The sequence below is a fragment of the Limulus polyphemus genome, unplaced genomic scaffold (assembly GCF_000517525.1).
Source record: "Limulus polyphemus unplaced genomic scaffold, Limulus_polyphemus-2.1.2 Scaffold2049, whole genome shotgun sequence".
Taxonomy (NCBI): domain Eukaryota; kingdom Metazoa; phylum Arthropoda; class Merostomata; order Xiphosura; family Limulidae; genus Limulus; species Limulus polyphemus.
The window spans coordinates 47,767-74,953 of record NW_013667659.1 but is presented as its reverse complement, the minus strand read 5'-3'; the positions used below and the strand labels follow the sequence as shown (position 1 = coordinate 74,953).

At 33.3% G+C, this 27,187-nt stretch overlaps 1 protein-coding gene across 1 annotated transcript in view; it reads right to left on the bottom strand.

Annotated features, from left to right (window-relative positions):
* The window catches only part of LOC106465778 (forkhead box protein N3-like), a 70,193-nt gene extending 54,568 nt beyond the window's left edge, over nt 1-15,625 (bottom strand). Inside the window, exons 1-2 of the mRNA XM_022393715.1 lie at nt 15,541-15,625; nt 10,884-10,972 (exon numbers count right to left, since the gene is read on the bottom strand). The gene's annotated coding sequence lies outside the window, so the exon portion shown is untranslated. The remainder of the gene's footprint in view (nt 1-10,883; nt 10,973-15,540) is intronic.
* Between the last annotated feature and the right edge of the window lie 11,562 nt (nt 15,626-27,187).

The following is a 27,187-nucleotide window of genomic DNA, read 5'->3' as shown; positions in this document are numbered from 1 at the left end:
CCTCTAGTCTAGTGACATGTCAGTTAAAATTGGTCGGTGACCGAGTCAATACACCTGACTTTCATATAATTCCAAAATAGTTTTAATTCGCTTAATGGGGATCTTTCGCTGAGATTCAATAGCGAACAATAAATGCATAATAGTTTTCATGAAGTACGTATTGATTTATTTTATGAAAACGATGATATTTGTTTGATGTATGCAATGGGCTTAAACAATCACGTTATGGACAATTGTGGTTGAGGCAGCACTGCATGGCCGTACCTAATTTTGAACTGCTGACCATAGAAAAGGAAGGCAATCAGTCGGTACGCAGCCAGCACACCCACCGCCTGAAGTGGATGCCCTTAACCGAATAGAGGGATAGACTGTCACTTTTATAACACACCCGCGACTGAAATATTTGGTTGCAACACGTCTTAAACCTGAGACTCTAAGTTCTCCAAACCGACATGCAAACCATATGGGCATGCTCAGGCCACGGGAAATATTGGGACCTCAATAGCGATACAATAGAGTTAAAAAAAAACGTGAAATAAGTCCCTCAAAACGTATTCGTATGTATATTATCTTTTATACTTGTAACTTATTACATGTTTTACTGCAATTAACCTATAGAGACGTAAGGTGGACAAACTACAATACATAGAATGATGCATATTCTCTTGGACAAATGTTTGTAGTTCTAACGCTACTTCAATTTACCTGTTCAGTGTTGCTCTTTTGTTTGGTTTTCTTACTTGTAATCACGCTCGTGTATAAGCGTATAAGTACCAATACACCCCCCGCACATTAATGTTATTCTACATCAATTAGTTACGAATATGAGTTTGTCACTAGTTAAGTGCATCGTAGTCTTCTAAAAGTCAACCTTTTTTAAAAAAAATCTAAACAGAACAGAGTCGAGAAGTTTAACAACACAGAAATTTTAGTTCTGATGAGCAACGAAAAAAACAAATTGATCATGCGATGAACATAAAATGATGCTCTTACACAAATAAGCATTCCAAAGAACCACTGCATGCTATGGCTCGCTTACTTATTAAATTATCATTATTTTTATTATTACTTCTAGTATAGCAAGTTTGTTTGTTTTGGGTCAAAGCTACGTTGGGATATTTTATGTACCCATCACCGGGAATCGAACTCCGGATTTTAGCATTGAAAGTCGGGAAAATTACCGCTGCCACATTTGGGGGGGGGGCAGTGCAGCAGAGAATTAAGGCGCTTGAATGTCATCTTTTGGTATGACACAGTTTACCAAGTTTTAGTCTTCGAAATAGGATAACTAATTACTGTTCTGGCTTTCCGGCGCCGTCTAGTGACAGATAGTCCAGTAAAATATTACAAAAATTATTTGAATTATGAGATTGATAAACCTAGATTAAGAAAATTATAATCCTAAAATTTTGAAAATATGTTTTAATAACTGTTTCGTTAAAAGATAAGGTAGAAAAGTACTTTTCTTTAGCAATAACGGTTGTCATCGAAAAATTCCACTTTCCAATCTGAAACAGATGCAGTTGTAGAATTAAGATCACTAATAATGTTATTACTGTGTCCTCTGATGGTCTACAAACGTTAGAAATTCTTGTATGCTTTGGAACAGCCTACATCAGGGTCTAGCACGTACTTTTGTTTGTTGAATTTCTCGCAAACCAACAAACCGTCCCATTCAACATCATCAACTCTATGACTACTCATATCGAATAGTGGGATTGACCGTGACTTTATATCGTCCCCCACGATTGAAAGGGGAAGCACGTATCGGGGATGGGGTTTCAATCCGCAACCCGCAGATTGCGAGTCGAGCGTCCTAAAAAACAGACCACACCGGGCCCGTACTGCGAAGAAACGATTCTTATTTTAACCTCACGATGGGCGACGCCATGAACTGTATTCTAACATTTCTATTTGCATTGCATACAAATTAAAGTAAATAAATAATTTCTTCTACTCAAAAATAATAATAATAATAACGTACTTTAAAGGATTCGACGTTCAAACAGTTCAACAATATAAGCAAAAAAAAGATATATATATTTTTACAGTTTGGAAAATTAAACATTTCAAATCGTCAAGTTTTATCTTTTCCGTTTTACATTAATGTTTTCGATTCGAAACTGTTATTTGTCAATTAACCCACACAGGAGTCCCACTTCTGTCATCTTCTTACCACTCGTCTAGTAGATGATGATTATAAGCTCGTGACCTCGGGCTTCAATTAAATTGGTGGAAGGATCACACAGTTTTAGCCCCATGGGACAGTTGGGAATATTATGTCTCGGCATAGAAAAACAAAAGTCCCAAACATTACTTGCATTTTGATTGAAACAACTACATGACAATATTCTAAGACTCGGGAGTGTGAGGGGGTCTGTGATAAAAAAAACCAATTCCAAGAACTTTGTTTTATTTGCTGTGAGAAAAAAACCTTGCATGAGGGAAACATCTGATTTCACCCTAATCTATACGTTTCCACGCGCTTTCCAGCAACTGGACATTAAACCAAGTATTTAAAAGTCAGCAAGACAACAGCTTTTAGAGATTTGTTTTGTTTCCTTTTTTAAAGTTTTAACCAATAATTTCTCTTGACAGAAAGATATAAATAACTGCAATTCAGTTATCTGCTTGAATAAGTAAGTGTACTGTGGTAGCAAGCTGAACGCTACCTGTTCTTTCATGGTTCTGTAAGTTTGACAAGAAAATTCATGTACTGATTATCTTGTACACACAAGTTCACGACCATTTGGACGACGTATATAAACATATATGTAACATATGTTCCAGGTTTTTGTTAGTTAGTTTGTTTTCTAAATTTTCGCTGCAGTATTGATATGTGTTGTTTTCTTCTTTAAAAACTATAAACTAGTCTACGTTTTGAATAAATCAATATTCGGACTTTTTTTTAAACTCTATGTTAAATATATTTTATCAAAAAAAAATAACCTCCTTCTCATATTTACTATTTATATTGGTTTTTGAAGAACTTATACTGCTCCCACACAAACTATCCGATTCCCACAAAATTCAAGTCGAAACTCACTCAATTACTCGCGAAATGCGATATTAATCGGGCAGAATACGTATAGAATGCAAAAACCGTTATAACAATGTTTTATTCATTTTCTGCCTATCGCACAAAGGAAGACTCGGGAAAACGTTAAGAAAGAAAAGTCTTATAATCTTCTTAGTTCTTTAATTTAAAAACCTGTAAAAATACTAGTGCGGAGGCTTATCGGCAGCGTCCGATTGAAACGATCAGCACGAGAGTTACGTTCGTGATCTTGTTCGTACGGGCTTGTTTCCATGGCGAATACTTAATATTGATTTCGCACAACCTCCAGATGGGTACCGTCAATGCTAAACGCAAACTTGGATCCGTCGATGTGGTTCATCACAACACACACATATAACGATCGAAAAACATTAAAATGTCAAACGAAACTTACCTGAGAGCGAGAGTAAACGACAGTGCGCAAATTGGATTCAGTGTGATTGAAAAACGTTTTATTAGCATGACTAGTTGTAATAACATTCAATTCGCCCAACGACGCTGGAAACCAGAGATTAACTGATAACAAAAAATAACAATAAACCTGCAACGCGAAAAAAAAAACATGAGCATCAATTATAATTCGTTAGATATCAAATATCACGTTTTGGATCCAAATACATGTTAGTGCATTATACCATATGATTAAATTAACTTTGCATTTATCTCACACAACTCTATTTCCGATTATAAAACAAAAATAATGAAAATTATACTATAAGTCTCGTCAAACAGTGGAACTATGACTTCAACCACATTTAAAAGAATAAGCACAAATGAATTCTTAATCCTTGTTTTATACCAAATAGTTTTAAGGCATTTTATAAATATAGAAAGTTAATATAATAATTTTATGCGAGATTTTACGTGATAACTATACAAAGCCCGCCATCTATTGACAAACTTTTGAAATTAAATCAACTTTACATATAACTATATCTTGTTTAAATCCAGGTGGGAATCATTACGATTGCGGTATCCACTTGTATAACATGTTCATAAAAGCATTTGGTTCAAATACTTTCCTACAGTACGTAAATACTCAGTCAAACAACACGACTTAATGTATACAATAACAAATTGTAGTCAATCATTATAACCACCTCTTTATAGTATTATCTTTGAACCCATGTTAGCAGCTACGTTACGTCGTTAACTCGGTTGTTGAAACCGATACATTGTAATGCATAAAGTGTTCACTACCTTCACTTTTAACATAATAATGACGAATGATACCACGTATATATATATGAACGTGCTAGAGGTGTAGGAAGGAGTCGTAAAGTCGGCGTGCTTGGCTAGACACGCAGATTTTACAATAATATAATCCACACTTGCTATACAAGTCAAATATGTAAAAGTGGGGGTGGTTCCGACGCCTCTGCGTGCACATAGGAATGTTACAGTAATTCAGCTCTTCAAAGGTACAAGACCCTATATAAACCATAAAATTTACTACTTATTAATACTGACAGAATGTCACTATCGCCGCTTTCCTACTGTAACCGTTGATAAATGTAGATGTTGATACACGATGAGACTGTCTGGAAACGGTAGATTTTAGTTTTTTTGCACGCTACAACTTTGCCATCAACAGCGCACGAAAACCGTATCTTGGCGACTGTTTAACTGATGCCAGCTTCGCACTTCTGTACACTAAGCAAATGAGTCTGTAATTATAACGTTCACTTTATCAGTTAATAAGTAGGCTGATATCAATGTGAAACGTTAGGCGAGAAACAATTATTCTTGAACGGTCTGTTTGTTCAGAATTTCGCGCAAAGCTGCACCAGTTATCTGCATACAATCGTCCCTAATTTTGAACAAATAAACTAGATACAAACCAGCAAGTCAATAGTACTCACCGCCAACTCTTGGGCTACTCATGTCTGATCAAATAGTGGGATTTTACCACCAATCCTGTAGCGTAGCCACGGCTACAAAGTGCGGATCGCATTCTTGTAGCAACTGTACGCGAACCACAAACCCTCGAGTTGGTTGTTCGGGTATAATAACCACTGAGCCACGCCCGATCTCTTCTTGACCAGAAACGATAAATACGTGTTTTATGCACAATATTTTAAAAACATCTCGCTATATAACAGGTACGGACTTCTTCGTAAAACTGATCTTAAAATACAGGTCTGACAACGTAGAACTTTCTGTATTTACAAACTTCAAATACCCCTTGAATTAATCAACAGAAATTCAAAGATTATTAAAAATGGACCAATAATTATACCCTACCAGCACTTTACAGATTTTAACAGTTTTCAAAGATTATTAAAAATGGACCAATAATTATACCCTACCAGCACTTCATAGATTTTAACAGTTTTCAAAGATTATTAAAAATGGACCAATAATTATACCCTACCAGCACTTCATAGATTTTAACAGTTTTCAAAGATTATTAAAAATGGACCAATAATTATACCCTACCAGCACTTTACAGATTTTAACAGTTTTCAAAGATTATTAAAAATGGACCAATAATTATATCCTACCAGCACTTTACAGATTTTAACAGTTTTCAATGATTATTAAAAAATGGACCAATAATTATACCCTATCAACACTTCACATATTTTAACAGTTTTCTCGGCTGAAGTTAACATCACATTAGGGTATCACCCCTTTCCCTTGCACGAGTTACGTATAAACACAATTCAAGGTGATTTACTCCAAATAAATCACTACATCCGAGCTTCAAATTCGACCTTTTAACAACTTGCAAAACATTAAAACTTATTTTTACTGTATCGATACAATGGTACTTTTTGGGACTATTAGAATTTGAAGTAAAATTGTTTTTGGATCCGTGATATAAAAATTGATTAGCGCATTCTTCCAGGACATTGGGCACCACCTATATATTTAAGAGATAACAACTTGTAGAACACACGAAGCAAGTGAAGTTATTGTTTCTTTTCTCTTTGGAACATGAAAAATCAAACCCGACATCTTTTTCTATATTTTCATCATCTTAACAGAAATAAACGACAGGTTTTTATTGGCAGCTTTTCCTTGTACGACATATAAACAAAAAAAATTATGTAAATAATAATAATAAAATAAACTTTGCAAAAATAATGTAGTAGCAAGTTAAGAATAAAAGATTAAACAATAAATACGAAATAACAGTTTCGTCTTCATTATAAGCATTTTTTATTACCAGTTACAACTTTTACAGTAAGGAAGAATATACTTAAAACAAGTACGACGTTTCGATTACTGGTGCGATTTTGATCGAGACGTTGTACTTGTTTTAAAAATATTCTTCCTTACTGTAAATACTATAAATACGAAAGTTTTAAGATGCGACTATGAACTAAAGCATTGGTAGTAACACCCTTCAATATATCTTACTAGCGCCCTCTAGTCCTATAAATATTCTTCCTTACTGTAAATACGAAAGTTTTAAGATGCCACTATGAACTAAAGCATTGGTAGTAACACCCTTCAATATATCTTACTAGCGCCCTCTAGTCCTAAAAATATTCTTCCTTATAGTAAATACTATAAATACGAAAGTTTTAAGATGCGACTATGACTAAAGCATTGGTAGTAACACCCTTCAATATATCTTACTAGCGCCCTCTAGTCCTATAAATGTAAACAAAAATATCAGAAAATGATATAAAATAAGAGTTATACGCAATTAGATAATCTTTGTTTATAATGTTTCGAGTTTAGAAAGAGGTCGATTATAGGTTCTTTTTAACTCTCATATTATCGTCTTGTTCTAATACTAGTACAGTCCAATATTGGTACCTATTGCAACAAAATTGGGTGAAACCACTGATCTTCTAAATTAGATAATGGGTTGACCCAGGCAATAATTAGTTGCTATATTGTTATTAGGGACCTTGCAACTAAGAAACTTATGGATCCACAAGCAAGTTAATACATAAAAAAAACGTATTTAAAAAGTCCATTTTATGTTATATCTCCAAGGGGGGTTGTTGCACAGTTACACTTATGATATGCTTCAAAACTCATTTACAAATTAATTCTCAATAAAAAGATTGACTGGACAATCTGTCTAGAGCCCTTGGGAGTGGAACAAGGTTTCGATAGACTCGTGAAGACTTCAACAGATTCTATCGGAAACGTCTTTCATGCAATGTTTAACTGGGCTTACGAATTTTCACGCTCGAGCGGTCAATCATACTTTCGCGTATCGAACGTTTCACCCCTCCCAGTTCGACTTTGACAAGTTTCGAAACTCTAGTTTGCAGAACAGCTAAAAGTAGATATCAAGATATACCAGATGTACAGGAGTGGAAAACATCAACAAAGTGCTAACTGTGCTTATCAGTGGAACACAGGGAGGGAATGGGGGGAACAGCGTCACGTTAAGTACGATGATATATTTCACAAACAGATACCTATCACTTAGAGATTCAGGTATCGTGACAGTGAGCTCTTAGAAGTTCAACAACGTTGTGAATTTCAAGATTTCACTGTCGTTAAGAGACTGATTGTACTTTAGGTATTTTGAACCTTAACATAATGAGATTTTGTGACCACGCGATCAAAGTTTCAAACGTGGTTGACGAAAGAAGCACACATTCCCATTTATCTTTCCCGGTTTAAATTGCAGCCCGAGTCCTCGAGGAAAAACAAAAGTACTCGCATGTATCGACTAAAACAATTACCACATGTGCATTCTTAAACTGGAGGAAAAAAGGAAAATCAGTGAACCAATCTTCTGTTTAAAAACCTTTTGCTTATACATATTCCAAACTTAATAGAGAGTAAGAACAACAGAATGTTACCATTACTACTAAAAATAAACACATTACTTGCGTTTTTTGTGCTTGACTACTTTAGTCCGGGCTGCGCATCGAACCTTAGGGCCTTTAATATGGCCACTTAGCCAGGGCCGCAAATAGGGGGGGGGGGGTGTCAGCGACAGGTCTGAGGGCTTATTACGTTCAAAATCGTGTTTCCATACCAGCAATGGCCATAGCACAGATAGCCCATCGTGATGCTTTGTGCGCAACAATAAATAAACAAACGCCTTGGTTTGGGATCACATTAGAAACAAGGTTAATATGGCAAAGCATCGATCGTCATATCGCTGAAATGTCAACGTTTATTTCATATAAACAAAACCCTGCTTTTTTTTTTGGTAAGAATTTATAAGCTTGAAACTTTCGTTAATGCAAAATATCACTTTTTTGAGTGCGATTATCTTGAGAATGAAGAGAAGTAAAACCACCGAACCTATTAAAAAGTATTTATATGTTCGCAGATGACAAATAAAACATATTTCTTCTACTTGAAAACTAAAGCAGTAAAATATTGTATGAATATCCTTCAGAGAAATCCTTTGCCGAGCACGTGTTTCTAAATTATTTCCGTTTATCTCTCTAATTAAATAAGACATGCGTTACTCTCGACAGCAAGAAATATATAATATATATACAATTATATCACGAATAGTACGTAATAATAGAGGGCACCACAACAAAGTTACCGTAAATACAAAATCTGACTGAATGCGTTTCTTCCATAGTTTCAAACAAGCCAGCCAGCCAGCAGATGTTCGATACAATAATCTGATAAATACTTCCGACACTTACGTTCGAGTTTTTCAATCCATCATCTTCAAACCATTGTCTTTCCCTGAACGACTACATAAGTAGAAGATCTAAAAGTAGCAAGTTCTATATTTAGTATTCACCGACAGTCTGAAATTCTCGAAAACATATGGAAGACTCGCTCTCCGAACCTTGGGGTTTTAACGCGTTTTCTCGTGTTCAATTTGTTTGCAGGTGTAATTTGGACTTTAGTTGTTTGCAAGATAAATGTCCGTAAAATTATCATTCACACCTATGAAACGATAAACATCCATATAAAATTGCAAACACACACACTGTTAACTTTTACACTTGTTTTCTACGTACATATTGATGACGTCACTTTATTTTGAATTTCGCAGCAAGGCTACACGAGAATTATCAGCGTTAGCCGTCCCTACTTTAGCAGTGAAAGACTAGTCACTAGAGGGAAGGCAGCTCTTGGGCTACTCTTTTACCAACGAATAGTAATTCTGACCATCACATTATAATGCCCCCACAGCTGAAAGAGCGAGCAATAGCACATTCGGTGTGACCGGGGGGTTTCGAACTCACGACCCTCAGTTTGCGAGTCGAGCGCATTAATCACCAGGTTCCAACGTCACAGTGAATGCCTCATAATCAGCTATAAACAGTTAAATGTATTAATTTTAATTGATAAAAATTAGTTTTCTTACACAGAGCAAGTATTGTATATTCATGTCTTATTTACAGTGATTAAATTAATAATGATTCTGTTATTTATGTAGAGATTACATTTTGCAATATTTTATTAAACAAAATTATCAAAAACTTAACAGCTATCAACATTTTCAAAAATTTGATATAAACTAAAAAATAAGGTATTAACTACAGAAAACTATTTCCATAGAACTGCTAAATGATAATCATTCACTGTATGAAAGTTAGAATAAACCCCTTTTGGCAAGTGTTTATCTTCTGCTTAGTCCTGTTCTACATATCTAGGACACTTACAATTATCAATTACCATAAGCATGAAGTTTTTTTTACTGTTAAAATCCAACGTATAATTTTTTAATTTAAAAACTGAATTTTTAAAGCTGCAACAACCTCTACATTACTATTTGTCTTGAAGCTGCTGAGCTTTAAAAGGTTCTCAATTAAGTTTCAAATAATGTAAAATGTTTGCAAATAAAACAATATATATTTTAAACTTTTAATGAAAAGAAGACAAACTTTAAAATGTTCAATAATTGGTATAATAAATACACTTACAATCAGTGTGGGGTTTATAGAATTAAGTTGCTTCCATTAATTAACAAAGCAATATTTCCTTTCTTCTAATTGGCATATTTATTATTCACAGTAAAGTGATGAAATATTCCAGATCTGCTGTTTTCAGCTATGCTGCATGTCTAGTGTCAATAATAAATAACAATATTATCAATGACACTTGTGGCAGCTTCTTTTGCTCTGGAGGAGAGCACTGCTGTGGATTGGAATCTTGTTATATAATTATAATAGCTCTTTGGGTTTATATTTCACATGGTTTGAATAAATTTTTTTTTCTGAAGAAAAATGCATAGACTCCATTAACTATTTTTTGACATAAATATTAAAATATAATTATAATGACAAGCCTTGACTACAACACTGTTACTTAACCACTCACCACTTTCTGATGTATTCTAGAACCAGTATAGTAATAAAACTGCATTTTGTTAAAGTATTTGTTTTCTAAACATTTATGATTAAATGAGCATAGTTGTATTTTACAACTATCAACATTACATAGTTGTATTTTTATAACTCATGCTCAACAAAGTTCGTTTATTCCTAATGTTTTTAATAATTTTGAAATTTCAATCTCCAAATATTTGTCATATAGAAATAAATCACTTAAAGATATTAAATAAACAATGTTGAATGGATAATATGAAATAAGAAAACATTTTCAAATTGTGTAAAATCATTTGTAAAATAAAAAACAAAACAGTAAAATTTGTAAAAAATGTTTCTGAAAAGTTATAATTTCTAGTGAATTTTTCTTATATTTTGGCTTAATAGATCAAGAATTAAAATATTCATTTTTATAAAACAAATTTATAAAGTATCAAAATACATATTAAGATAAATTTGTTTACTGTGCTGTTAAATGTTTTCTAGAAATGGGTTTGTAAAGGAGACAAATAGGTCAAGTGTGTATTATAAAACCTTTAGTACTATTTTTGATATATAACAGAACCTTTTCTTTCTCTTTTGTAAGTAAATATGCCTACCTTGTCATGAACAACTGCATTTTACAAAGAAAAAATGGAAGCCCATCTGAAGACTCAAAGTTTCTCTAGCAAAATTATCTTGAAATGAGCTGCAAATTAAAATCAAACAAGAATATGTGTAAATTTATATATTTAGTTTGTTTTCCTTTATAACCAATATTGTATTTTAAAATTCACTGCATAAATCACTAGGCATTACTTGTGATTATATTCTAAATTTCTATTTTGTTATTTAACTTATATATATATATATATATATATATATATATAGATAGATATATATACACTAGTAAAATGTGTTATTTATAGCTTATATATAAATATACCAGTAAAATGTTTTATTTATTGGTTAAATGCTAAAATTATTATTTCTTTAAAAAAACATTAAATACAACAATCACTGCTATAGCCTTTGCTACTGATGTTGAATTTTGTAAGCTAAAGGCTTAGTTCAATCATTAAGGTTTTAATTCAGATATAATTTTTTACTGATAAAAGTAAAGGAAATATCAATGGATATCAAACTTTTATTTGTGTCCTATAATGGTACTGCAATACAGTTTTTATTAATATAAACCCACCACCATGGCATAATTTTCACTAATGGGAACAAAGATATTGACAAACTATATTTAAAGCATTATTTGAAGCATTTAATCACTAATTAAAGTTTTTTTTCATTTGCAGAGAGTTGTTTGCAACAGTATTATCCATTTCTTTTGGATTTACAATGTGTTTAACTGAATGTTTTCCCTATTTATAGAAGTAGTCTGCACTCAAGGTTTCAGTATGCTTGATAATTTTGGTTATCAACTATCATTTGGAGCTTGTGGCAATTGATTACATCAGGCTGCAATCAATGATCTGCATTGGCTTGATAACCATTCACTTTATCTTACTTTTACAACCTGTGAAATATTAAATTTTAAAGTACCTGTAAGAATGAATAATAGATAAAAAAAATTTCCAGTTTATGATGTCTTCCTTTTTCAGTAAGTTCATATTAACAAAGTTCCTTTCTTTACAAGTTACATATGGTATCACTCATGTACGAGTTGCCTATCCTTATGGTATGATTGGTTTGACTTTGGTTTCAAATTTCACGCAAAGCTATTTCTTTGATGTTAATAAAGAAACTTGCACACTGACTACATTTAAATTTTTTTATAAAAGCACTATATATTTTTACAATGACTTATAATATCAATTATAATTATCAATAATAATCACTATTTGGCATGATGGCACATATATAAATCATTTTTGAAGCAAAAAAAGTGAATTTTAATTAACAAGTTACACTTTAGAACTAACTTCCTGAAACTTGCTATACCTTGAGCACAAAGAAACTAGATTTGATTCAATATTCTAGGGTTACAGATGTCACTTGGGAAATTAAATGCTGCTTAATATGCCAAAGATAAACAAATTAGAAAAGAATCTGGAAAGCAAACAGGAAAAAAAAATTACTGAAGAAGTAGGAAAAAATCCTATGAATGGAATGAGGGTGAGAATGAGGATCTCCAAACGGATCAGAACAATAACAGTCAAGCCTGATCAGCTCAGTCACTTAAGAAACTTTAAGCAGAGTGAGAGAGATACCATAAAAAAAAGAAATGGTAATAAACCATAACTCATCCATTTCATAATGGTAAGTCATAAACCTAGATAATTAAGCTATATAAAAAAATGCCTTCAAAGCCCTAGTGAAGAAGCAAAAAGGCATAGATTTAGGATGGGTCCAAGTAGGAGAACCCAAGATCTGACTAAAACAAGGAATAAACAAACCAGTACCCATCTTCATCATCCTGTAATCTTGAAAAATGCAGCAGAATAACTTGTGAGCCACATGATTTTGGATGGAGTTATTGAGGCATGAAGCAATTCAAAGACCACCAGATGGTAGGAAATCTTGGATGACCTCAAAGAAGAATGCATAAAATCAATGGCAGGTACAGAGTTAAAAACAGGGACCTTGAAAAGAGAACTGCCAGCCATTGCATTAGAAACTGGGCTACCTGAATGACACTACTTGTGTGTGGCCTGACATAATAAATACCCATTTCCTGTACAAGAAAATAATCTTCTTTAAGATATATCAATTGATTAACACATTCCCATTATACTATTTTTAACATTTTCTAATAAGAAATGTGAACAAGTGTTTTAATGTTAACTGTAAATGATAATATATAAACGACAAAGATAAATCTTAAAGCTTAATACAGTTGATTTGGTTTTGAATCACTACAATTAATTACAAGCTCATTATTTTCACATTACAATTACTATAATAACAGTTAAATAACTGAACTGATTAAAAAAATAAATGTTTCATTTATGAACAAATTAATGAAAGCACTCTAACACCAATAAAAAATACTAACTGACATTTTGACAACAGAAGGAAAATGAAAACGAGTAAAGCAAAAAAGTAAACGGAAGCCCAAAGACAACAGTCTCAATGTAATGAATATGCTTATGATTTAATATCCCAGCTCTGGTTAAAAAGTACAAACTAGAAATTAGAACTGGAATTGAAACTGAGCTCTGAAGTCATTCTCCAGTCAACAGCTAAAAACTTGATTAATCAATATAACAGATTACCTATGAGCATAGATTACATGAATTAATTTCACACAAAATAAATTGTTAATAAAAATTACAATTAATCATCACAAAAATTGTCAACTATTTTAATTGAGATTAGTATTTCCAATTATTAGTTTTTGATTATTCTGACTATCTAAGTAATCAAAATATTGTCATTATGATTTTTGATTATTTCAAGATTGTTAAACTTAATTGATTAGTGGCATGATTCGTGAAAAATAATCAACTAATTGAAATTAGTGTTTCCAATTATTACTATTCTCAATTATTTCAGCTGTCCAAGTCTCATGTGAGAATAATCAATTATCAAAATTCTACTAATCATCCATCTCTACTGGTGATAAGAAAGTCACATATATCTGCAAGTGAGAGAAAGTCCAAATACCTTATCATAAAAGAGAGAGAGAAAATAAAACAATCTTCCATTCTCTAAGAAAACTCAGAAGCTATTCTTGACAACTAAAAGGCCACTGGAATATGTATCAAAAGAACATATCACCTCATCTGCAATTCTATTCAATGATGAACATTGAGGAAGCACTTTAAAATAAATTTCAAAAGCAGGGATACAACTTTGAAAATAACAAACTTCCTCAAGGTCACTAGCTGAAGGAATCAAATTGGTCTTGTTAGCTGGAAGGAAGGCCTGAAAGAAGCTAGACCAAGATCTCAGAAAATGCCTCCTGAATCTTGAGAAGCTGATAACTTGTACAACCATCAAGGTTAATTACCTACCTAGAAGCATCCCGACGACCAACCACATGTGAATCTAAAGCTACACCTTTATGGATATTGGAAGAAGCAAGAAACTTACCATGCGTATGAAAGACCATGTTCGCGTTTGTTTGGATGTCGATACTAACAGCTATATGTGTAGAAGTTTAAAGAAGCATCTAGTGTTTAATAACACACACAATAAATCAGAATATCACAAAGAATTTAATAAGAAAACAGCCACTGTGTTATTTTAACATGTTTTTGAGATTAGCATTTTACATCAGATGGCATATTAGCATTTTAAAGAAAATGACAATAGAAGATATAACACACACAATCAAAAAACTATCCAACAGTATATTTTCAGTGATATTTTTCAAAACACAACAGACACTAAGACACAAAAAAGCAGACCATTACTCTGCCTCTTCTTATTTATATTTCTCTGATATTTGCCAAAAACTACTGCTTATTTTCCACAAACATTAGTCAGCCTTCAACTGGTACTTTTTTGCACTTAATAAATCATACAGCTTACAAATTATACTTGTGAATACTTTCTCCTGCAAATTATAAAGGGTCTTTTTTTTTTTACATTTTATTTAGCACATCTTTCACTAATGTTTGGTGAGAATCCAATATCTTCAATAATACAAGATCTTTGTCAGCATGTAATGGTAATGATACTGACATGTAATATGTGTGCTGCATAAAATTCTATATACTGTTCCCAATCCTATTTTCCTGTATTACTATTAGACTTAGACCTTGTATGGTCTGCATCACGATACAGATTAAAATGTAATTTAAGTTAAACTTTAAAGATGAGACCTTGCTGTCTAATTATTAGGAAATATTTAAAGCCAACATGTATCTTTTGACTAAAATTCCTGAGATACAAACCTAACTAATCTTAAAGTTTATACTTATATTTGAAATATCATTTCATTAATATTTTATTTGTGATATTAATAATAAAGCTAAAAATAAGACCTAAACATACCAACTGCTGATTCAATGCACGTTACAACTGAATTAAAGTATTGTACTTTTAAATATAACTACATGTTATTATGCTAATAAATGTCTAATGTAAATAATTTACTAACTGATTTTCGACCTTTAAAGATAAAGTATGATTATAATAATTAATAATATAAAATCTCCAAGTAATAACAAAATAACATGTTGCCACTGTTTCACTTAGGCTTACAAAACTGTTCAGAAGAAAAAATAATATTTCTTCGTAACAATTAATCTCTGTGACAAAACTTATTGCTTTAACAAACAAATATGAAAACTGGAAAATTATTATTTTAATACTTACATAGTGTAATTTAGTTTCTTAGACAAACTGTTTCTTTTTGTAGAATTTTACTACCAAAAAAAGTTTACGCCATGCTAAAACGCGTGGTCATGGATGCTAAGCGCCCTGTGTACGTCGACAACGCTGGCAGTTTAGTTTGGGCTTTTAACTCCCTATTTACTATTAAAATTAGACGAAACTAACAACTGCAAAATGTAATTTTATAATATGCATTTTACATGTATTTTTAGTTTAATATATAAATTTTTACACATAAATATTACATTATTCTTCGTAAATGAAGTTACTGCATGAAAATAAAATAGAAATAGTTTAGACAATATCTGTAATAGCCTATGAATACAGAAACACGTACTTCCTGTTTAAACGTCACTTCCGGAAACATGAGCCAAGCAACAGTATTCCATTGAGGTCAGCAAGAGGTGGTTTTGGTATACAGGCGAAACAGCATAGATAAGATATTCGCGTGTACAGGTATTTCAGTCCTTTCGTATGTTTGAGTCAACACTCAGGAGCGTAGGAAGTGATCGCGAATTGTTTTTCTTGTTTATTTTTTCTTTTTGGTGTTGTTTTTGCACTTCATGCACGAAATTATACTAGCTCTAACTTTCAAATGTAACTAGTGTGTTATATAATTTTCCTTTATATATATATGTATGTGTGTGTGTGTGTGTGTATCATATCAATAGCCTTTTTTTATCTTAAAATTATACTAACGACTTAATCTTTATGGAAAAATATTAACTTAAAATATGAATTTCTCATATTAAAAAGTATATGTGTAATGTAAATGTTAGGAGAAACATATATTAAACTGATCATCCTCAAAGAATAAATAAAATAGATCCTCTATATAAAGGGAGATTCGACTTGGAAATATTACAAAGTAGCTCTGAATTTCTCTGAAAGTAATTAATTTTGTGCAAAGAAAGAGACTGGGCACAAACGTAAATATACAGTGAAAACAATTTTTGTTGTGTAACAAATACAACAGTGTCTAGATTAGCACAAAGAACAAATGGGGTTGTTGGAGAACTGAATACTGTTTTAAGCTATATTTTCAATGTTTAAAATTAGATGTTTACTAGAGGGAGCTCCTAAAATAACGACACTAGGTTTAGAAAGTTTATAAAAGGAGGCCTAGAATACCTAGACTGTTCGTGAATGCTAATGATCGAGATATTTGCGAAATATCTAAAAACAAGGATCACTAAGAACGAGAATCACTGAAGCATTAAAATGAGTTCAACTAGTTCAGTGACTGAGTAGTTAGTGAAGTATTCAGATCAGTGCTAGGTATCGTGTATGTTCAGTTATTCTATCGATTAACCGTGAAATTGTACAAGTTTGTTTGTATGTTCTTCATATTACCATTAGCGAGGAATTTCCGTTGAAATGTTATTTGTGAAATTACCTATAAAAATTGGTGTCAAGGTTCACATAGACTGAAGAAACACTGTAAAAGAACTAAATTAATTAATTATCAGTACATGGGCTTGATTGTTTATTATTTTTGCCAAGTGATTCAAAAGTTTTGTTTGGTTGTTTGTAGTTAAGCACAAAGCTACACAAAGGGCTATCTGTACTCTGTCCATCACGGGTATTGAAATCCTGTTACTAGTGTTGTAAGTCTGCCGACATACTGATAAACCACTTGGGGGACATGTGATTCAAAAGCACCTGCCTAACATTGAGAACATGTTACAACAAGTGGCGTCAAAAGTGGATTTATCTTTGCGAGGATAAAATTAAAATACATCTTTGGTTAATTTCAGTATAACAACCTTATCATGAAGCAAAATTGAATATTTTCTAGAAATTATGTAATAATTAGAGGAAGTTCAAGAAGAAAGACACTAAAAATGAGAAGAATGAGGTAGAAAATTAAAAGAAAACCAATAAGAAAATGATAGAAAATTAGTATAAAAAAAAAGATAGAAAAATAAAAGAGGATCAGGAAAGAATTTATAGAAAAGTAAAAAAGATCATGAGGTAAGAAACAGAAATTTAAAAGAAGAACTGAATTCAAAAGATGTTTTACTTGAGGATGAATTAAAATAAAAAACAAATATAATCCAAGACAAGAGAGAGAGATTCCAACAACAAGATTGGAGAAATTGAGAAATGCTGTAATGTCTAAACTGAAGCAGTACAGAAAGGCTGTAATGACAAAATTGATACAAAAAGAAATCAATGACAGAATAAAACATTTGGAAAATGAATTGATAAATGCAAAAACCAAACCAGCTACACCTCTTTCTGCATTTGCCCAAGAATTCCAACATAAAACCCAATTTCTACGAAATATGGAATATAACAACCTATTTTGTCTACTCCTATTACCAATACTGCTGTGCCATCTGTTACTGCAGGTCTCCCTGGACTACTTCAGCCATGTCACTACCAAATCCAGCTCCGTTCCAGTATTTAGGTGGCTAATTTCAAAATGTTGTTTAATAGAGAAACAAATGGACTATGATGGAAAGGTACCATGGTAGGCACATCGGACTCAGTTCAAAATAAGTTTCAAGGTGAATGGATGGAATAGTGAGCAACAAGCCATTAACCTTGTTGCCCTTTGAAAATGAACAGCGTTAACAACCTTAAATAACCTTTCAGTTGAGAGCTGTAACAACTATCAAGAACTGGTAGCTGCCTTACCCAACATATTCAGAATAACACATTAGAAAGAGGTATGCAGTGCAAAGTTTCTGAACAAGTTACATAAGAAGGAAGATACCTTGCCAAACTTTCAGAAGATTTAGAAAGGTTTGTTCAATTATCTTACCTGGATGCTCCACGTGAAATGATGGATTAATCGTCTAGTGAATAATTTATAGACCCCATAACAGATGAGGATATGAAAATTAGCCTAAAGCAAAGCAGATGTACATCTTTAAAGGAACCTCTTCAGTTAGCATTGGACCTGGAATCAATTAAAGTCACAAATAAACAACTAAAGACACCATCTCGACGTTTCTGGATCGTCAAATTACTGATGATAGTCTAGACTAAATGAAATGATTACTTAGATAACTAGTTACATAGAATGGATGAAATAAACCACAAGACAGTTGTGTTTCAAAATGACATATTACCAGAAAGTATAGACAAAACATGTCGGGAAAAACTCCTCTCAAAAGGGAAACATGTGCATTATAGCTGAGGCTTTAAGGTAACAACAGCTGTTAATTCACTAAGGAGACAATTCAGGTGAGAATACCCAACCTGCCCAAAATGAGGTAAGAAGTTCATTATTGAAAGAAACCAGTCCATGGATTTGTCAATGGGAAATGTTGCAGTATATTGCTCAACATTGGTTCTACAACTACAATAGATCGACCTGATTTGATAATGAAAGGTAGAAAATTGCCTTCAGAAATGATAAAAAAAAAAGATGGAGTGATGCAAACAGAAAGTTGATATAAAGTTTCAGCAAAGGGGGAATTGAGAGTTACCCTTACTGTATGAAGCTTCTATACACCTGCGGGGTTAGACTATCTTTAATATTTCCAGTGACAACAAGAAGAGCAATCATTGTAACACCAGTAAGTGAAATAATTATACATCTTCAACTAGTAAGTAGGCTGTAATAGAGCCAAACACTGTCAGATTAATGATTGGAAGAACTATAGTGTATCTAAAGAATAAATACGTCATCATTAGGGCCATGAACATAAAGAACTATAAAATTTGAATCGAGGCAGGATGGGATATTGCAAGTACTTTCAACATCTGTAGTAATCACCTCTGAGGTAAGATGAGGAAGTCTGATATCAATTCCAAGTACAATTTACCACCACACTTACAAAAGCTATTTGACCAGAGCTGTGGGTATCATACATCTGATAACTGCCATAGCTAATATAACTCCCACAGAATATCAAAACACTTTCTCCAGTGGGCCTAATGATTTGGGTTGAACAAATAAAATATCTCATAAGGTTGATACTGGAGATTCAGCTCAATATGTCAGCCAGACAGCTCCCATTTGCAAAGCAGATTGAGGCTTTCAATGAGATAGAAGCCATAGGAAACAGGAGGTGATAGAATAGATTATTAGTCCTTGGACATCACTTACTTGTGAATGCTTAAAATGTACTGCCTCCATATCATCTGCAACTACTTCTAGTAATCTTCTTGTGTTACCTCCCACAAAATCATTTTTTACAGCTGCAGTACTATAACGTCATGCTTACTATGAGTAATCAAACTCAAGAAGTTTTCTTTTCAGGCATCAGAGAATAAATATCTGCTGGCAGAATTCAACAAAACTAAAGATTTTCAGCTAAAATTCTCACCACACAGTATTATTCTTCATGCTGTCACTGCATGTGGATAAGTCATACTTTCTTCAGTTGTATGGGTGAAAATCTAGCCAAGGATCAGATGGCATGTTCTGTAGAACTTTTGCCACTCAGCTAGATCAGGTGAATGATTCTTTCAAAACATTGAATGACATTTTACCTCAGAAAATCATTTGGTAGACCAGATAGCAAGAAACACTATTTCCTTTCAGTCATTGTTTTTTTATCACACGACTATCCTAGGTGTATAATATTCTTGCAGCTATCACTTTATATCTAGCGAATCTTTCTCAATGAGATTATGATTAACACCTTGGAAGGCAAGGGCCACAAATCTTTTTCATTCATTTCTGGCTAAACCTAATGACCACTCTTGCTCCAGGATAAATGAGTGGTTATCATACAATGTAGTGCATATATTATACTATAAAATAATACCTACTTTCTTAGAAAGCGAGACCATCAGTTTTCGAACTCCTATCTATCATATTCAGTTATGCAGGTGTTGATGTACTAGGTATTACAGTACATGAGACAGCATCCTTATATTTCTCTGACTTTCTAGTTTTGAAATCTGATTCCTAGTCAAGCAAGTGCTTGAAATGTTGCCTGTAATGCATAGATGCAACATTTTGACGTGTTATACACACACTTTTGCAAGTTTTACATTCGCTATATCTCATATGTCAATGGACTGATCTGCCAGAAAACGTGGTATGGACCTATCCAATCAGAACCTAGTTGCTTTCATGCTTCAGTTACACCCAGTCTTTTTACTATGTTGTTGTAGCACTTCTTCTGACATATGGCAACCTTTTTTTATCTGTTGTTATATCACAGAACTTACCCCTCCACAAATTCTTGTGTACATTGTGGGACATCCACTCTAGTGGGAATATCATACACCAAAGGGAGCAGGACTTTATAAACTTTAAAATGTACACTTGAAAGTTTGTACCACCAATTATACCAAACCATCAGACTGGGAATTGTATGGCAAGGTGTGAATCTTTACCAAGCCTAACAACTCAGAGAACAGTTGTTTGTTGAAGTTACCTTTCTGAGCTGTGTTGATGTATTCTGGTGCTCCTTGGATAGATAACTGCATAAGGTAATGATGCTTCCTTCCTGAATGGGAAATGGTGCCTTTGATGTATATGTTACTGATGCACTATACCTACTCTATAAAAAGCATGGAACACCTCTTATGTGTATATGGAGGCACTGTTATTCCCTCCGACATATACTCTTGTTCCTGGACCCAGTATGTCTGACATTGGGTAACTCTCCCACTGATCATCAACTCACCTATTTTGCACGTGAAACTGACTGACAGTTTCTATCAATGGCAGAACTGTGGCTGGAAATATCTATCCTATACATAGCCAAGGATATCCCCTTTACTCATATCTAGTCTATTGCCATTCATTAAACGAAGTCGGCTTTACTTGGAGGGTCTCATAAACCATGAGATCTACCAGTGTTCTGGCCACTCTTGTAGCAAACAAGAACTCGAATATCTCGCCCTTTTACCATTATAGGTACATACCCAGGTCTATTCAGCCAAAGCTAAGCTGACAGCTAAACCTTTTGGTGCAAGGTGGTTGCTGCACTCACCAATGACAGTGAGAACTATGTCTGAGTGGAGACATCATTGGCACAACAAGCTATGGCACAAAAACTATAGAAGGATTGGGACATCTCTGCCCATTTACTGGAAACCAATGTGGTTGCATCTCAGTTCCAGGATATGTGACTTGAGCTGGATGTGGTGGAGGCACCCGAGTAGGATGATCCATTTGAGATGGAGCCACAGCATCTGTTATTGAAGGTTTCTTCCTCTCCAATGACTGGCTCAAAGTTATGACTTTGCACCTGATCATGAGAGAAACTACCTTGATTAGGTTGAGGATATCCATCACATCCAGGTGGTGCCTCATCATATTGTTTGGAAGTCTCTCAATGAACTTATCTTTGCAATCTACTGAAGCCCTTGCAGAGTAAACTTTACCATGCACATATAGCAGATAACTATGTACATAGCAAAACTCTCAGTGGTGCTCCTCTTCTAAGTCTTAAAATTAGGTTGAATCATTGAACAACTTGATCACAATTGTGTCCTAGTCTTCTGGTTGCACCTCGTCCAAATGTCTGAGCTCAGTATCAGGCATTGGATTTCCTGTTCCTGAGTACAACTATTACAAGCAGTTTCTTATCTGAAATTCTCCAGATCTTCCTTTGTCATACCTTTGAACATTGGGACAGAATCTGCTTGGCTTCATTCACATGGATTTATGGTGTATACCATAGCCTCTCCTTAGTTGGTTCTTGGTCAATGCTTGGCTGAGATGCTATTAATGCCATGGCTGTAGGTTAGTCAATGTACTCAGGGAGTCTGATGAGTAGGTGGTGCTTGATCCTGGGTGGCAAAGTGAGAAGTTGTTCTTGGAAGTTCATCCTAAAGATCTCTATGGCCCCATGTTTCATTGCAATGCATGGTCACCCTGGCAAGGTACCTCCCAGCTCAGCAAGCCTTGCGACTGCCCCATGGTTCACATTCTATTTCCTATTGGTGCATATTGGGTAAACAGCTCTGAGTTGCAGAGTGCATCCACCACCAGCATGTTCAGTCCTTCTCAGGTGGTCTTTACTAAAGTTGAGCTTGTGTTACTCTGGCTGATGATGACTTGGAGTTCTATAGAGACCACCCCACATGGTCTTAGACCTGCTAGGTGCCATTCAACCTCAGTGATCCTCAGTCATCCATACTCCATTTCACTCAGATCAATCCTTAGGGGAAATGCCCAATCTACTATACTGAGTACAACAGACAAAGCAGATATTCCTACGTCTGTAGTTGCAGAACAATCGATGTCAGGGACCTTTGCAACATTGGGAAAAGTCCTATCTCCAGAAGATGACTTCTTCTAGGCTTGAAACCTTTCTTGTACAACCATTTTTCTTCAGAGGTAAAGTCTTCCTCTTTGTAAAGAGTACTTCTACCTGCATAAAATATCATTCTTTTGGTGAGAGGCATTCCTTTAAACTTGTATAACTCAAGAGTTCAAGTAAGGGCAATACACACTTTAGCAAAACAGAAAACTATGCAATAAAATCCTGTGGTCATGACACCAAAATTTCTCCTTTCTATCTACTTTGTTATACTGATTTCCACGGATAGTATTAGGTAGGTCCACCTCATAATGGGAGGACTGGCAGGATAAATCATGAAGTAATAATGAATTGAACTAACCTGACTGAGTTTAAACTCAGAAATAGAGCTACTGTGTAACACAAAATGAGAACAGTCTTTATATATCAGACACAAAATCCAGTGTCCATACTTGCATAGGATAGTCACCTTTCATGAATTGATAAACAGATTTTACTTCCCTCAACCAACTCACTTGAGGTCCTGTGTAGCACTGTTTAAACCAAACATATTTTACTTAACTAGAAGCATTGGATTTACACATAGCAACTAGCACTGCCAACGTGGATGGTCATTCTCATTCAATATAGGGGAAGGTGTAATCTCAAGATATCATCTAACTTGCCAAAGAAGAACACTGCTGTTGTCTAGATTTTTGCACAACATGCAGCATTAAATTCCATGGGTAGAACAGATATTATCTCTAGAGAATAACAAAGGAACAAAGGTAGTAAGAACCATGTTGACTTAATGACTTTCTGGACCACATATTATACAAAGAGTGCATGGATTCAGAATAAGCGAAAATTTTTGAGAATTTTCTTATTAAAATAAGAAAATATAAAATGCGTTTTGTGTCTGCATACCAAAGTTTTAGTGAATGACATGTCACTGACAGCATAGTTGTGAAGAATTACTCGTTAAAGTTACAGGAAGCAAATATTTGAAGAAGGTTGTTGATGCATTTTTGTCAATAGTTCTTGAAAACAAACAATAATTCAGTATGACAATCAAATATATTTGCTTTTAACTATTAATTTAGGACAAGATCCATTGTACAAGCACTCTAGAACTGATTCATTGATTAAAAGTCTCTTCCAAAGTACTAAAGGCCTCTTCTTGCTGAAAATCCATACTGATCCTGTTCAAGGTTTTGGAATTAAAACATTTCAGCATGGATGACATCTAACGTTAATGTAGGGTCAAAGATCCCAGGGTTCATGTATAGCTGCCAGAGGAAAGGCAGGCGATCTGCTGCATCCACCACTGTAAAAGATTTGTTTGGCTCTTTGAACTGAATAACAGGTTCATTGTCACTTTTATAACGTGTCCCCAGTTGAATCAGCAGCCTCATATCTGGAACCATTATCCTTTGATTTCAATATGAGGCGTTAACATGATATGTCCAGCCTGTTCTGTGTTTTATGGTGCATATATGAAGTAAACAAAGCCTTTTAAAATGGAAACTTCACTGTAGTACTAGTATCAAGATCCATGGTCGTCAGATGGATTATAACTGGAAGTGTCATGGCGAGTCTCCCAGGTCTTTTTAATATAATGCACTCAACCTCTTATATAACTTCATTGACAGTATGTTTGGTATTATTTAATAAGGACAAAATGCGAAATCATAGTTTAATCTAGTAAAAATCTCAGGAGATTTACAAGTTACATACCTATTGACGATGTTAGTTTTGAGCTGGATAGTTTACACGTTTACCATTTAAAATTATACCGAATTTGTTGTGTTTTTTTCAACATGTTACTCTAATGTAATCTTTCATTCCCTGAGTTATTTAGTGGAAATAATGCATAGCCCAGCTAATAAGTAACAATAAATGACTTTTTCTTTCTTTCTTAACGTATGCTACAGGCTAAGTACACATAACATTTTCACTTTCATCAGTATTTGTTCTCTAACTGATCTTCTAATTTATGCTACAAACACTAAATATACACAATAGCCCACTAAACTCTCAGAATTCTTATTCACTATTCAAATGAATGTTTCACTGATTTACTGGCACTAGCTAAGTGCTTATTGGTACTTACAGCTAATATAGATCTTTGTCAAACTTACAAGCTCTTAACCACATGTGCTCTCTAGTTAACACCTATATCAAAATATTTAAATCATAGCTTACAAAATTATGTATTAATACTTGTGAAAAATCCCAGGGCATCTTTTCTGAATAATCCCATCAATTGTGTCTTCTTATAGTTACAATTTTTTGTAACTTCCAGTAACATTACACATACACACCAGTACTTATAAGTGCATGTATATTCTTAACATGTTTCACCTATTGGCAAACGAGTGTTCTTTTTCATGAAGTAATGACCTATTCTATTTTCTTTCTAGTTAGTTTCATTAACCTTTTGGTCATAGTACTGATAATTTTAAATATTGTGGATTAATTGTTAAAATTACAAACTTTGAATTGTTAGCTTAGTGTATTGCTATCAAGTTGATGATTTGGTGCTTTTAATGAGTTTTGATTTATTCCATTTATAATTTGTGTATATTAAACTTATATATAAAATTTATCTTGAAAATAGAAGTACCATTCCAGAAGATGCTTTTTATGCAACTTGGCTAAATTCCATTTTACATTAAAATGGTGTTTCTAAAATTATATTCTTAAACAGGAATACCATTTAGTTGTCACAAAATCTTATCATTGTTTTTTGTGATGGAAGTGAGAATAAGTTGAGTTATACTTTAGAAATTTAAATAAAATTTGATAAAAACTTTTAATTAGTTAAAAAGAAACTGACAAATATAACAAATGAGGAAAATGATTTATCATTCAATGATGGGCTGTAGCTATATTGATTGTAAATTATCATTATAAACACTGTAGCATGCAAACATACTAATTATATTTCTAATCCTTTTACTTAACTCTTAAGTAAATCTCGAGTTTTCAAGATTTTCATGCATGCAAGAGTGTGAATTTTTTACAATAGAATATTATTCAAGGAAGTGGTTAAGTTTCTTTTGCCCTGTTTACCTATTCTTCTGGGACATTCATCTACAGTATCACATGCAGTTTCTTGTGAGAAAGGCTCCTCTAATGATTAACACATTATACAAAAAGTAAACAGTGATCTTTTCTACTGGAGGGTCAAATGATACCTTAAGAATACAACCTCCATTATGTATGGAATGGAATGACCAACAGTGGTGTAGGTAAGTCCTAGAAAGAATAGCATTGTATATAATGCTATGTTTTCTCAGCCTGGAACAGACTCTGGAATCCCCATTAAAGGTGATATCCTCCATCATTCACTCATCATGTTGATTGTTTCATGTATTGAATAAAGATGGTTTCCTGTGTTTTTCATTGTGTTCAGTTTCTTGCTTGACTAAACTTAGTCAAAATGAAGAGAACTCATAATCAATAGTAGGTAAATACATAATATATCAGGTAATCTAAAATAGTTTAGATCCACTATAAAAGAACAACAACAAATTTATATGAATACAAGTTCCAAAACTTTCACTTTTTTGACAAAAAAAGATGAACTGAAGAGGGCAAGCAAGTGTCAAAATTTGTATCCATATTAATTTGCTATTGTTCCACAATAGTGAATCTAAATTGTATTTTGGGATTCCAATTTACTCCAACAAAACATTTTTTGATGAACCTACCAATATCGTACAGATCCTACCTGATTTCTTGAAGAAAGTGAGGCTGAGAATTCCACATATGTTACATATGACTGATATATAATTCTATTGGGTCCATATTATTTGCAAAACTTGTTTACAATCAATACATTATAGCTTTTATATTTAAGGACTTAATTATGTCTTTTAAATTGCTAATTACTTAAAAAATACTATGTATTTAAACCATATGATCAAACTTGAGGAAGATAAAAATCATATGCATTCTTTCAGTTATAATCTTAATACAAGTTATACTACAACAGTTTTTCCAACATTCACTACTGCATGCTCAAAGATGTGCCACTATTTTCCTATTTGGTTTATTACTTTTGTGAGAGAGAATTTTAGGTTATGTTTCTTAAATAAGTCTAGCTTTTGTTTGTTTATTTTATAGCAAAGCTACATTGGCCTAGCTGCTATGTCCATCACAAGGAATCAAATCCTGTATTTTAGGGTTGTAAGTACATAATCTTACTGCTTAGTAATCTTAATTTGTCAACTACAGCTTGAAATGAGAGGTGTTTAATAAATAGCATTTAATATACATCTTTTGTCTCCCACAAGTCACTGCATATATATATATATATATATATATATATATATATATATATATATAATAATAATAATATATATATATATATATATATATATTACTAATAATTATTTCTTAGACAGTATAGGGTTAATCGTATATAGTGTAGTCGTAGTAGAAGTAGGTAAATAAGTAAAGTA